Below are 15,908 nucleotides of genomic sequence, written 5' to 3' on the forward strand. Positions count from 1 at the left end.
TATTCTGTTTATCTAATCTATACTCTGGTGAACCTTAGGGTCACTATGACTTGTTTATTTCTTTAAAGTATTTGTTAAGTATTGCAATTAGTTTGTTTCTTTTCTATCCATTTCGATTTAGAGTAAGTAGTCCCACAACAGAATGAGAATCTCAAGCAAAGTACCAACAATGGAGCAACATGCGTGAAAGTGGTAGTGAGTGAAATTTTTTTTTGAAAAAAAAAATTAAGTTTTCACTCTCTTTTTCAATAAGTGACAAGGCAGGTATGAATTTTCGAACTCAAACTCCTAATGTGTGCATGAAATTTAGGTTGTTAGTAAATACTTGACAGAAGCTCTTTATGGTACACTATTTTATTGGATCAGCTTAGCCTTAACCATTGTGAGGAAAGCCTTCCAGTGTTTACTATATGCAGGAGACCATCAATTATTTTGACTTGTTTGTATCATGCTAAACCGGTTGTTGCATCGTCTGTGGAAATCTGTGGAAGTGATTTAGGCAATTGTTTGAATTTGAGAGTTCTTTGAGCCGACTCCACCGTAAAAATTATTTTCTTCTGTGAGAGTGTGATCCTTTGCTAACCATTCTTTGAGCCTGAGGTCAAGGTAAGCATCATAATATGCACCAAGGAAAATACCTGGTGAGTTTTGATCTCAATAAAAAGTTTTGTTTTAGACCATCAACCATAAAATTTGGTGATGTGTTTTCTCTTTGACCTTTTTAGAAAGTAGGGGAGCATTCATATAATCTGAATACAGGTTGATCTCCAAGTTGGGGAGAGTCACATTCAAAAGAAGAGTAAGTACTTATGGTAATCGGTGAAAGATAAAAGAAGTCGTAGCTTGAAAAAAAAAAAAAAAAGAAGAGTTTATGGAAAAAGAACAACGTTTGAATATAACGGTTGTTGAAAAAAAAAGAGTGAAAAAGAAAAACCGAGCTACGAATGAGAAAAGATGGACAGGTAAAAGAATTAGAGTTTTAGAGAAAAAGAAATAAGTTATGAATTGGATGCTTCCCTATATTAGGAACAACCCTTGATTATCTTCTTTTCTTTGAATCTAAACCACATTACAACCATAGAAAGACCTTTTGATTCTCAGATTCCACAAGACTTGATGCTAGCAATTTGGTGAACGTATGATATGGATCTTTGTTGATTTAATTGTTTGGATGAGTGTTTAACCCCTCTTTTAGTCATCATACTTTTTGATGAGAGTGATTAGTGCTGATGCAATTACAATTGTGTAGTGTTTTGAACTTCTGGAGGTAATTTGCTTTCAAAATTTGTTTCGTGTGTATGTTCTGACTTTGCAGGAAGAGGAGGAGTATTTTGACTTGGTTACTAAATTGAACCACTTGAGAAATTTTTTTTTTGAAAAACTTGTTGCATGACTGTTGGTATGTTTTATTGGAGGTAAGTGATTTTGTTTAGGGACAAACAAAGCTCTAAGTTGGGGAGAGTTTGTTAGAGTAAATTAATGGTAAATTCATGTGTTAATATAAGTAAATTTTGGTTTAAACTAATGCAAATTGTGATAGATCCATAGGTTTTTATGAAGAATTGAACTGAATAAGTTTAGTTCGTGTATAAAGCAAATCGAATCACTTGTGGGTGTTATTGTTGCAGGTTTAGAGCTGAACTGGAGCTTTAGGAGAACATGAAGAGGAAAAGAAGCTAGAAGTATCAAAGGCAAAGCAAAAAGATGAAGTTTGACAAGGGCGCGCCGCGGGAGTTCTAGCCAGCGCCGCGCCAAAGTTTCTGTTTTGAAGCGCGCCGCGCCAATCCGATGCCGCGCCGCGGCCTCGGCGTTAAAAGCCCAAAACTTCTATTTAAGAAGCCCTAGCTTCCAAGAGAAAAAACAACTTGGTAGAGATCTTTTGTGAGCGAAATTCAGAGAGCAATCCTAATCCAGAACAGCAAACAACATCCGACGGAGAATTCAACATCAATTGAAGATATTCCCTTGATGAAGATGAATCCATCCATGAAACCTTGTGTGTTCTTCATGTCTATGGAGAGCTAAATCCCTCTTGTTGAGTTTAAGGTAGTAGTTAACCTATGAATATACAACACCATTGATTCTTTCCTATGAACAATTGTTTGAATTTTATTATCAATAAGAAACCTTGCTTTTAATTTACATCATTGTTGAATCCTTGATCGAAAGAGAGGATTTTTACTTTTGCCCTAGGTTACTATATTGATTCAATTGCAATTTGCAGAGATGGAATTGTGATTGGGTTTTCATAATTATCGTTCCTAATTACTATTATCGTTATTGATATTTGGAGAGATCGAATCTCATACCAGTAAAAGTTATCTAATTTGGTTTGCAGACATGGAATCATATTTGAGGATAAGTGAAGATAATAGTTCAAATGATTGTTCAATTGTGAATTAATCCATAAGTTGTATAGGAATAGGTTGATGAACCCTAAAGCTCAACATATTTCCTTAATCGTTAACAAATTCTCATTATTTGCATTCTTATTGTTATTTATATTTTACAATATTAGAATCATAACACAAATCCAATTACTTTTTCTAACTCAAAATAATTAACTATAGAACGGCAGTGATATTAACCAATCCCTGTGGATACGATATATTACCGAAAATATTTACCCACAAATACTTTCAACAGTCCCCCCTTACCTTAGACAAATTCTTGATTCTTGGTCTCTCCCTCTACCGTTCTCCTTCACGTTCCTCGTTCCTCAGATTTCTGTTCTTTCACGTTCTTTCTTTCTTCCCAATTCCAATTATTTTATGAAAAATAATAATAATATTAGTAAAGGGCCTTCTTATCTCACACCCCCCTTTTACTATTTCTCACATGGCCCAAATGCCATAAACCATTATTTACTTATTATTTTCACAAAATTCTTAATAATTCTAATTATTAATTCAATATTCTTGATTAAATTAATATTAAAATTATACGGGCGTTACAACTCTCCCCCACTAAAAGAGTTTTCGTCCTCGAAAACATACCTCAGGCAAAGAGCTCTGGATACGAATCCTTCATCTGGCTCTCTAGCTCCCAGGTAACATTTCCATCAGCTGGTCCTCCCCAGGCTACTTTTACTAAAGCTATTTCCTTGCCCCGCAATTGCTTCAGTCTTCTATCTTCAATCCTCACAGGTAACGTTTCAGCCGTTAAGTTGTCTTTCACCTGTAGATCATCCACTTGGATCACGTGGGACGGATCCGAAATGTATTTCCTCAATTGAGACACATGAAATACATCATGCAAGTTTTCAAGCATCGGCGGTAAAGCGACACGATATGCCACTTCTCCCACTCTTTCAGAAATTTGGAATGGTCCAATAAAACGCGGAGTCAGCTTCTTTGACTTCAATGCCTGCCCAATACCTGTCATAGGAGTAACTCTCATAAACACATGGTCTCCCTCTTGAAACTCAAGTGTTTTCCTCCTCTTGTCATGATAACTTTTCTGACGACTCTGAGAAGCTTTCATCTTCTCTTGAATCATCTTAATCTTCTTCGTAGTCTGTTGTACAATTTCTGGTCCAATCACAGCACTCTCACCAGCTTCGTACCAACACAATGGAGTTCTACACCTCCTACCATACAAAGCCTCAAACGGAGCCATACCAATACTCGAATGATAACTGTTGTTGTAGGTAAATTCAATCAAAGGCAGATAACTATCCCAAGTACCTCCTTTTTCCAACACACAAGCACGTAACAAATCTTCTAACGACTGAATCGTCCTCTCCGTCTGTCCATCAGTCTGCGGATGATAAGCAGAACTCAATCTCAGCTTAGTACCCAAACCCTTTTGCAAACCTTCCCAGAACTTAGACGTAAATCTCAGATCTCTGTCTGACACGATACTTGAAGGAATACCATGAAGGCTAACTATCTTCTCAATATATAATTGAGCCAGCTTCTCCATCGGATAATCCATTCTCACCGGTATAAAATGTGCAGACTTCGTCAACCTATCTACTACGACCCAGATAGCTTCACAATTCTTGACAGTTCTCGGCAAACCCGACACAAAATCCATTGATATGCTATCCCACTTCCACTCAGGAATAAACATCGGTTGCATTAACCCAGACGGTTTCTGATGCTCAATCTTTGACTTCTGACAAATCAAACAAGAGTACACAAACTCAGCAATTTCCCTCTTCATTCCCGGCCACCAAAACAACTTTTTCAAGTCATGATACATTTTGGTAGCACCAGGATGAATACTCAATCTACTACGGTGTCCTTATTCTAAAATACGTTTTCGGAGTTCAGCAATATCAGGGACACAAACTCGGTCACCAAACCTCAGTATACCATTCTCATCAATTCTGAATTCACCACTCATGCCTTGGGTAATCAGAGTCAACTTATCTATCAACTCAACATCATCTTTCTGACCCTCTCTGATCTCTTCAAGAATGCCACTAGTCAGCTTCAACATACCCAATTTAACACTAGTAGGAGTACCTTCGCATACCAAACTCAAGTCTCTGAATTGTTCAATCAAATTCAATTCCTTCACCATTAGCATAGACATGTGCAAGGTTTTCCTACTCAATGCATCAACCACAACGTTTGCTTTACCCGGATGGTAATTCAAACCAAAATCATAATCTTTCAGAAATTCTAACCATCTTCTCTGCCTCATATTCAACTCTTTCTGGTCAAAGAGATACTTCAGACTCTTATGATCACTGAATACCTCAAATCTCGAACCATACAAATAGTGTCGCCACAACTTTAAAACAAAGACTACAGCTGCCAGCTCCAAATCATGAGTCGGATAATTCCTCTCATGCACTTTAAGTTGTCTCGACGCATAAGCGACTACTTGTTGATTTTGCATCAATACACCACCTAAGCCCATCAGTGATGCATCACAATAAACCACAAATGATTCTGTCGGATTCGGCAAAATCAAGATAGGAGCACTAGTCAACCTCCTCTTCAACTCTTGGAATCCCTCTTCACATTTTGCATCCCAAATAAAAGCTTGTCCCTTCCTGGTTAGTTTAGTTAACGGCAATGCTAACTTTGCAAATCCTTCAATAAACTTTCTGTAGTAACTTGCAAGACCAAGAAAACTACGAATCTCTGACACTGACTTCATAGCTTCCCACTGAGACACAACTTCTATCTTTGTAGGATCAACAACAATACCATTCTTAGAAATCACATGTCCCAGAAAACTAACTTCCTCTAACCAGAATTCACACTTCGACAGTTTGGCAAAAAGTTGCTTCTCTTTCAACAGCTCTAACACAGTTCTGAGGTGTTCAGCATGTTCTTCCTCATTCTTAGAATATATCAGGATATCGTCTATAAATACCACCACAAACTTGTCGAGATAAGGATGAAATATCCTGTTCATATACTCCATAAAAACACCAGGTGCATTAGTAACTCCAAATGGCATTACAGAATACTCATAATGTCCATACCTGTTCTAAAAGCAGTCTTCTGAATGTTATCATCTTTCACACGTATCTGATGATACCCAGACCTCAGATCAATTTTACTAAATACCCGCGCTCCAACCAACTGATCCATCAAATCATCAATCCTCGGTAATGGATACCGATTCTTGATAGTAACCTTGTTCAATTGTCTGTAATCTACGCACAGCCTCATCGAATCCTCTTTCTTCTTTACTAGTAACACAGGCGCACCCCAAGGAGAAACACTAGGACGAATGAATTTCTTCTCCAGCAATTATTCTAACTGCTTCTTCAGCTCAGCCAACTCAGACGGCGACATACGATATGGTGCCATCGACACTGGACTAGTTCCCGGAATTAAATCAATAGAAAACTCCACTTCTCTTTCCGGCGGTAATTCATTCACATCTTCTGGAAAAACTTCTGGAAATTCACACACCACAGGTAATTCGCTACTCGCCACTTTTTCTTTCACATTCATCAATGCGAACAACATAAATACTGTTGCACCATCTCCGATAGCCTCATTCACCTGTCTAGCTGTCATCTCCAGATTATCAGTACTAACCTCTTCAGGAAAAATTACCGTCTTCGCAAAACAGTTGATATGAACACGGTTGAATTCCAACCAGTTCATTCCCAGGATTACATCAAGTTGTTTCAATGGAAGGCACACTAAGTCCATCCCGAATTCTCTGCCAAAAATGTCAACCAGACAATTCAAGCATGCAGACGAAGTAGTTACTGAAACCGACGCAGGAGTGTCAATAACCATACTTCCATTTATGTCAGATATCTCAAGATTTAACCTCGTAGCACAGTCCAAAGAAATAAAAGAATGAGTTGCTCCAGTATCAATAATCGCAACTAAAGGTGTGCCATGAATGAAACACGTACCTTTGATCAATCTGTCCTCTGGAGTAGTCTCTGACCCGGTCAAAGCAAAAACCTTTCCTCCCGATTGGTTCTTCTTTGGCTTGGGACAATTAGGACTGATGTGACCCTCTTCACCACAGTTGTAGCAAGTTACAACCCTCTTCTTGCAGTCAGCAGCAATATGGCCCACTTGGTCACACTTGTAACACTTCTTCTGATCAAGCTTGCACTCGTTCCTACGATGCCCAATCTCTCCACAGTTATAGCATCTGATGCGAGCACTGGAATCTCCACCACTGGGTTTCTTCCAATCAACAGGTTTACCTCTACCATATGGTTTACCTTTGTCCATAGGCTTCTTACCCTTTCTGTCAACTAACTCGCGAGAGTGAGATGACTTCAGCTTGATGCTATCTTCCTCAAAAATCCTGCTACAATCCACTAATTCAACGAACCTCCGAATCCTCTGGTACCTAATACCCTGCTTGATCTCATCACGAAGACCATTCTCAAACTTGACACATTTTGAGAATTCACTGGCTTCGTCGTTGTTGTAGTGCACATAGTACTTTGCCAATTCCCCAAACTTGGCAGCATACTCTGGTACAGTCATGTTACCTTGAACCAACTCCAAAAATTCCACTTCCTTTCTGCCCCTGACATCCTCAGGAAAATACCTCCTCAGGAATTCCCTTTTGAATATAGCCCAAGTAACAGCTATACCACCGGCATCCAGTTCAGCTTTGGTTGTCAACCACCAGTCATCCGCCTCTTCAGACAACATGTGAGTACCATATCTCACCTTCAGATCCTCAGCGCAATCGATGACTCTGAAGATTCTCTCGATCTCCTTAAGCCACTTCTGAGCACCTTCAGGATCATGCGTGCCCTTGAACAATGGAGGATTGTTCCTATGAAAACTGTTCAGCTGCCTGTCAGCACCAATCACAGCTCCATTGGCATTTCCTCCCAGCACACCAGCAATCATGCCCAGAGCCTCAGCGATAGCATCATCGTTTCTTCCTCCTCTTCCAGCCATTGTTCTGCTTAAATCACAACCAATTTAATCAGAACAGAAGTATCGACAGTTAACTCTTACTAGTCGCATACACAGGAAAGCAAAACTGACACTAAGACTCTGGTCATAACGACCGACTATGCTCTGATACCACTATTGTAACACCCCTCTAATAACCCGCGGCAAATAAACAATTATTAAATCAGAGTAACATGTAGAGAGGCATCACAATTCATAAATAATGAAAAACACACGTCAGAATAAGTCATGCATTTACTGAAAACACCTGAAGTCATAACTCATTAATCAAATCCATGTTTTACACAGCGGAAATACTTCATCAAGTCAACATTATGTCGCTAATGTATCAGACTTCAACCAAAACAATTTAAATATAGAGTTACAATCAAAACTCCAAAACAAACGTTCCCAGTGTTACAACTACCAGAGCATGACACCTGACGCTAACTAAAACACTGACTCATGAGCTAATCCTCACCGAGTCAAACAGCCGCTATCCTCAATCTGAAAATGACAACATGTAAGGGTGAGTCTCATCATAATTAACAAATGTTATAAGGTTATAAAGCAATAACACGTCACAGTTGCATCATTCACCCAATTGTTTCATAATCAGATATTCAAAACAAGTTAACCAACAATCAACACATCATTCAACATTTACAACACTAGAATACATCCAATCATGTTATAAATTATGCATATGAATGAACTGACTCTATGCATGTGGTACCAACATCGTCCAATGGGACTAACCCATGACCGATCCAACATCATCCAGATACGGCCCTGCCAGCACAGATTCCACACAATGGGAATCATGCCCTTCACTGATCCAACACCCCTTATGGATACAGTATCATCAATGAATATGAATGAATGCAACATATATAACATACTTATACCATCATCATCATCATCACCAATATCATCATCATCATCAAGTATGTTCATATATATTAACATCATTCAATCACTATTCTATCATCATCACATAGAAAATATACATGTATTTTGCACCAATCATCACAGTCAATAAGGAATAGCACACATGTATTCTCATCATTCTAAAACCAATCATTCATCATCATATAGATTATTCTATAAGGTTCATTTAGCCCGAAACGGCGCATCAAATGGACCAACGGTTAAAAAGTTATGCCTCTTTGAACTTTTAAAAATATCCCAAAAAAAAACACCAACAGCACGCGGCGCCATCACCAGTTCGCGGCGCGAACTGAGCGCCCCAAAATTCATTGGCTCTCTGCCAAGCTGTTCGCGGCGCAAACATCCACACGCGGCGCGAAGCGAGAAAAACTTACGCCTTCGCGGCACGAATACAGGTACGCGGCGCGACCTGAGCGTAATCACAACTTCCTAACATTCTGCCCACCTGTTCGCGGCGCCACCCTGTGCACGCGGCGCGAACCGGTAATTTCTGAAACCCCAACCTGCAGAAAACAACATTCTATGCATTCCAAACACACCTAATTCATACCAGTACGAACCTAGAGAAATAGGATGCACAAACAACACAAAATACGTCTCATAATACACCAATTACACATCAATTGAGACCATAACAACGCAGACATCACGGATTCAAACATAGAAATCAAACATCATATAATTGACTCAACCCCTAAACCTATCATATGACTCAATCGGCCCGAATTCCACACTATTCAGTATTATCAACCCCTAACCCGATAATAGATGATAATCAGATAAGTCCCCCCTTACCTTAGACAAATTCTTGATTCTTGGTCTCTCCCTCTACCGTTCTCCTTCACGTTCCTCGTTCCTCAGATTTCTGTTCTTTCACGTTCTTTCTTTCTTTCCAATTCCAATTATTTTATGAAAAATAATAATAATATTAGTAAAGGGCCTTCTTATCTCACACCCCCCTTTTACTATTTCTCACATGGCCCAAATGCCATAAACCATTATTTACTTATTATTTTCACAAAATTCTTAATAATTCTAATTATTAATTCAATATTCTTGATTAAATTAATATTAAAATTATACGGGCGTTACATATCATGTATTTTACAGTACCATACTATGTATTTTACATATACTACATACTAGATTACTAATATAACTTCAGTTATTCATACTACATACTATATAAAGTTTTTCATACTAATAAACTACATACTAACTAATAAACTACATACTACTTATACAAGCATCAAATAACTTCAGTTCTAAATATTAATACAACATTACATTTTCAGGACTAAATATTATCAGTACTACATATACACCAAATGCTTCTCTAGAATGAGTGAGAGAGAAATCAGAGAATGAAGTTGAAATGTTGAATAGGAAGGAAGAATGAAGGAATAGTGAGTCACGTGACGTGAGTGTACAGTATTGCAATTGGACTGGAAATATAATAAATTAATTATAGAAATTCAAAAGTTTAGTTAAATATGCGGTTCGGTTGGGTTTGGTTCGGTTTTGTAAAATGAAAACCGCAAACCAAACCGAACCGTGCGGTTCAGTCTAAAAATCATCCAAAACTATCCAAACCAAACGCGGTTTTTGCGGTTTTCGGTTAGGATTGGTTCGGTTTGCGGTTTTCCTTTTGGATTGGTTCGGATACGATCACCCCTACTTAAAATAATATCAATTGTATTATTCACATTGGGCTTACTCTTGGCACACCTCCACACTACTAACACTAACTAAACCAGCTCAATTAAATAAAATACTCCAATATAATAATATTATTTCTAATATTATTTATCCGATTAAACCGACTAATTTAATCCGACTTTATACTTAACAGCTCCAATCGACATATTAATCCCATTACGCCTCTTAGAATCACACCGATTAATCCCAACTTCGATAATTTCCAATTAATTAAATCCTTAATTAATTTAATTAACCAATTAATTAAATTCGGGGCGTTACATCTCCAATTCTAAAGAAACCTAAGCTTATTAAATAAATTTCTATGACCAAATTTAAAACTAAGCATGCATGTTCTACTAAGTTTAAATTCAAGAGTAAGGGATGGAGAGATGACATCGAGATTTATAGTGGTTTGACTCCGTCGTCCGCGCATGAGCCTACATCCACTTTAATAGTTTTTCCTTTTATTTTGAAAAATATCTTGAGAGTATATACAATTACCAATCCAAAATAACGCTGAAGAAAAATAACGAATAGAATCTTCAATTTGGATCTTGTCTTGTATATGGATTAATGCCAAACCTTTCTATATAATCTTTACTGGATCAACTCTTCAAATCTTCCAATATCATCATTTCTTCTCCAAGCCTTCACGTGTATAAATCAACCCCTTGATCGCACTGATTCCTAGAGTGGTGAAATGTCTAAAGATGTAAAAAGAACTCTGTCTTATTTATAACCTTCCACACACTCACTACTAAGGTAATTTTGGAGAGAATACCTTCTTCTTTTCACTGGAATTTGTCAGCATCAATGACAACAACCCTAACATTACAAGAACATGGAAATCTTTTACCAAATATATAAGGACAATTAGTTTCAAGAGAGCGTCACCCTTAATCAATTATCAATCACGGGTGATTAAGATATGAAATTGAAACTAAGGTTGAAGATGAAAGAAATTTAATGAAAGGGTTTCAAAAGAGGTAGTTTATTTTTCACCTAAGTTCACAAAATGATTATAAAAATATTACATGAAAAAATGTTGACAAAAGGTTTTATAAGTGCTTGAGATAAAGCACAAAAAGAGTGAAAAAAGTTAGTTAGATTCAAATCAAAGAAATTTCAGTTTTGAGTCAAGTGAGCAATTGAAGTGGAATAAAAGAAAATCAGATTTTGACCAATTTTTTAGTTGATTTAAATTGAGCACAAAGTGTGATTTGAATCATGGACCCTGTCATTCAAATCATGTTCAGAATTTGATTCGAATCAAATCAAACTGTCCCAACTAGAAAATGCAGAAAAGTATCTGATTCGAATCATGTTTAAAATTTGATTCAAATCAAATTGAGCACAAGGTCATAGGAAGAGTGTGATTGGAATCATGTTGAAAATTTGATTCAAATCAAGCAGCTAAAAAATTATTGGAAATCTTCTGTCCAATGTAATTCAAATCAGAAATTATGTTTAAATCTCATGATTCGAATCAAACGTGTAAAATCCTAAATTTTCAAGTTTTCAAAAGGCTTCTGAGGTTTTACATTTCACTTTCTTCAAATAAAAAACACATAATGTTTTTATTCCATCAACTCATGCAAATGACCAAGAACCTTATGTTCAAGTTCGAAAAAAACCAAATATTTATGCATGCTAAAAAGATTTATGAATCCATTGCAAACTTGATTCACGGTGTGCAGTTTATGAGGCAAATTCAATAAAAGATAATAAACGAAAACGATAAGACAAAAAACACAATAACCGCATTGGGGGGGGGGGGGTGCTCCCCTGCATATGATAAGGACATGCAACCAACTCCTCATAGGGGTGTGTAGCTACACAACACAGTACTAGTCAGCTTCAGCATACCCAACCTCACACTCTGAGGCGTACCTCACACACTAACTAAGATATCTGAAATGCTTAATCAAATCCAACTCTCGAACCATAAGTGCCGACATATGTAGGGACTTCCTATTCAAAGCATATGCTACCATATTCGCTTTACCCGGATGGTAATTTAACCCAAAATCATAGTCCTTCAGAAATTTAAACATCTCATCTACCTCATATTCAGCTCCTTCTAATCAAAGAGATACTTCAAGCTCTTATGATCAATGAAAACCTCGAACCTATATCCATACAAATAATGTCTCCAAAATTTAAGCACAAACATTATAGCTGCGAACTCCAAATCATGGGTAGGATAATTCTTCTCATGACTCTTCAACTATCTCGACGCATAAACCATAACTGACCATTCTGCATAAGTATACCACCAAAGTCCATCTTCGATGCATCATGATACATAATGAAATATTCTTTCGTATTTCGTAAAACCGAAATTGGCGCCGACGTCTACTTCATATTCATCTCTTGAAAACTTTCCTCGCACCGAACACTCCACACAAAAGCTTGATCCTTTCAAGTCAAAGGCAACTCTAATTTTGAAAATCCTTTGATAAACCTCCTATAGTAACCAACCGAACCCGGAAACTTTTGATCGCAATAACCGACTTTAGAGTCTCTCATTGCAACAATGCGTCTACCTTAGACGGATCAATTGCTATACCACCACTGGAAATCACATGACCAAGGAAACTCACTTCTCATAACTAGAACTCACATTGGAAAATTTGGCATATAGTTGTTTCTCTCGCAAAACTTCTAGCACAACTCGCAGATGTCCCACATGCTCTTTGTGTGTTTTAGAAGATACCAAAATATCATCGATGAACACAACCACAAACTTATCCGAGTACGAATGGAAGATCCTATTCATATACTCCATAAACACACCTGGCACATTAGACACACTGAATGACATCACTGAATACTCATAATAACCATATCAAGTTCTAAACACAATTATAGTGGAGGGCATAAACCGCTTTCAAACTTCACTCTCTTCGACCCTTCAGCTTCTACATCAGCTCCTCAAAATTAGCTGTATAGTCAACCACAATCATATTTCCTTGATTCAGCTGCAAGAACTCAATCTCTTTCTTACTGTGAACATCATTTAGAAAGTACTTTTATTTAAACTCTTGAAGTTTTCCTAAGTGATCTCAGTACCCTCCTCTTCCAGACTCTGACGAGCATTACGCTGTCAATACTCATCTTCCTTAGATATCATGTGTGTCCCAAACTATAGTTTTTTCTCATCAGTTCAAACCATAACCCAAAAGTTCTTCTCAATCTCCTGAAGCCAACTTTGAGCGCCTTCGGGATCGTACCTTCCCTTGAACATAGGCAAATTGTTTCTTTGAAACTTACCCAACCCACATAATGGACCATCTCCATCATTGTGGTTTTCCTGATTATATTCTGATTCACCTGCAATGCCTTATTTGCTTGCACCATCACTTGAGCTAGTGCTCCTAGAGTATCAGCAATCACTTCATTGTTTCTACCTCCAACCATTTATTTGCACACCTACAATAGCCACTAGGAGAAACATCCATCAACAATGTTTATACACATGCCGCATACTAGGGAACATATAAAATCACAAAAACCAGGCCGGATGAAACGACCTACTCTAACACTGACTATGTAACACCATAAATCCCGACTCATAATTTCAAAAAGATAAATGAATAATTATCACACATAAGGTGTTACAAATACTCGGCACAACACCTCATTCCAATTTATTTAGAAAATAAACAACGAAATCATCTAGTATAACATACTTCAAAATAGTTCAACAAAATAATGTGTCTGAAATAATACATCATTTAGAAAAACATTAACTCAACAAAATAATAATGATCGACTTGTATCTCAGTGTTACAGATCAGAGTAACGAAACTAAATGCATAAAATAATAAACAGATGAAGTAAAGTCTCTATTCCTCCTTCTAACTCACAACAGTTACACGACGTACATCAACGCACAAACAAAACAACAAAAAGGTGAGAATACACTCATATATGTTAGTGGTGCATAATATCATAAAGGGTAGCATAACAACAACAACATTCATCAAACAGGTAATTCATTCGCACAATAATCATCAACCACACAATCAATTTACAATAGTACAACTCAACAATCAACTCACATAGCCTTTATGTATGCAATGTGACTCACGTCTCGACTCTATGCATATGATACCAATTATGGACATCAGAGGTTTTTTCTGATCTCGTCCACTCAATGATGGTCCCTCTTCGAACCAGATCCCTCTTCGAACCCGAAACTCATCACTGATCACCTCTTCTGAATCAGCAACTCTACGTCACAACAAAGAAATATATGATGCAATGAATATGCAACCACAATATTCAGGTATAACAATCACCATTGGTTCCACCTCAAACCGTACACAACCCACTTCAACAACTCACCCATCCACAGACACTTCTCCATGAAAAACAACATTAATTATTAAAATCACCATAAAATAATTAATAATACATCAATCAACATGAAATAGTACTCAACACTAATAATCAATACTCAACAAAATCAAACCATCACATCAACATGACTCCGCCGAGCCAAGATAAAACAGTAAAGAATCCGTCCACGAAGCACAAACATCTTTTGACTTTTGACTCATGATGGATACGGTTTTTCTCTAAGCATAGGGAAAGAGAAATATAAAAGGAAATGAAATAGCAAGGAAATAGGAAAGACACCTCAAAGAAATGAGAAACCAACTCTTCAAAAATCACGTGATGTCATAATAGACCTTATCAAGGCCTTAAGTCACTTACACGCAACAGTTAAGTGTTTCGATTCTCATGGGTCATTATGAGGGTACCTTCAAAAAAACATTTGAAGCGTGACACATTAAAGACGCAAGTTCTCAAGAAATGGTAATGCCTTCTCTTGACCTTCCCGAGCAGCTTGAAAGAATGATCGAAAGACGAGGCAGATACGACAAATTCTTGCACTCCTATACAAAAACAAGGGCTTCGGGGAAATTGTTCCGAACTGGCCGTAATGGCCATCGTTCGACCACTCAGAGAGAATTCCAATTCGTATAGAATATTCGCAACGCAGGAGAATTACTCTACGGGAGAATGCAGGCGATCCAAGTCCAAGATACATCCAACTACTCCTCGCAATACACGCCTAGCAAATAGCGGATTGTTATAACCTCTCCATTATATAAAGAAAAAACACGTCAGTTTTAGGTACACAATTTCAAATTCAATTTCTGTCCATTCTTCTCTCTCACATACTGACTTGACCGTTGAATGCTAATCTTACAGATCAGTCTCCTTTCCACCGCACTGATAGCTCTGATCCTCCGTTGTCCATCGCAACTATGGATTCACCAATCAATTCTAATTCCGTACACTGATTCCATGTTAAATGAACTTGAATTTAAAGCAGTTTAAAAGATAAGGTTGTCCAAACACATTTATAAATCAACAGCCCGTAATCATAAGTAATGTGGGGCTCCACGAGACAAATCCAACTTCTACATATTTGACCTATATAACCATAAGAGCATTAAGTAGTGGCCATCAATACTTAAATTTTTGCCATTAACAGAATCACACAATCACATGTCGGCAAATGAGTAAAACTAAATACACTTCTACAAACTACATCTATTACTCATGTTCTCATCATTCTTACTCATAAAAACAACTTTTAATGTCGGTTAATAGAATAACTTGATTTTATCTTTCTTTAAATAACCAAAAAATATATGTCTTCAAGGTCCAAAACACCTCATATTACACCAAATCTCAAACATAGATGATAGCAAATAATGACACTTTTATAGGATATCTTAATTTAGACATTAGAGATTTCTGTCTTTCTTTCCCTTAATACAAACTTTCCAACTTTACACTTTATTACCAAACACTTCACACGTTGGACTTAAGAACAAACAGTATAGAAGAAGAAAAACCAGACAAAGATTTCTTGAAAAGCAT

Source organism: Vicia villosa, linkage group LG1, assembly GCF_029867415.1.
Source record: "Vicia villosa cultivar HV-30 ecotype Madison, WI linkage group LG1, Vvil1.0, whole genome shotgun sequence".
NCBI lineage: Eukaryota > Viridiplantae > Streptophyta > Magnoliopsida > Fabales > Fabaceae > Vicia > Vicia villosa.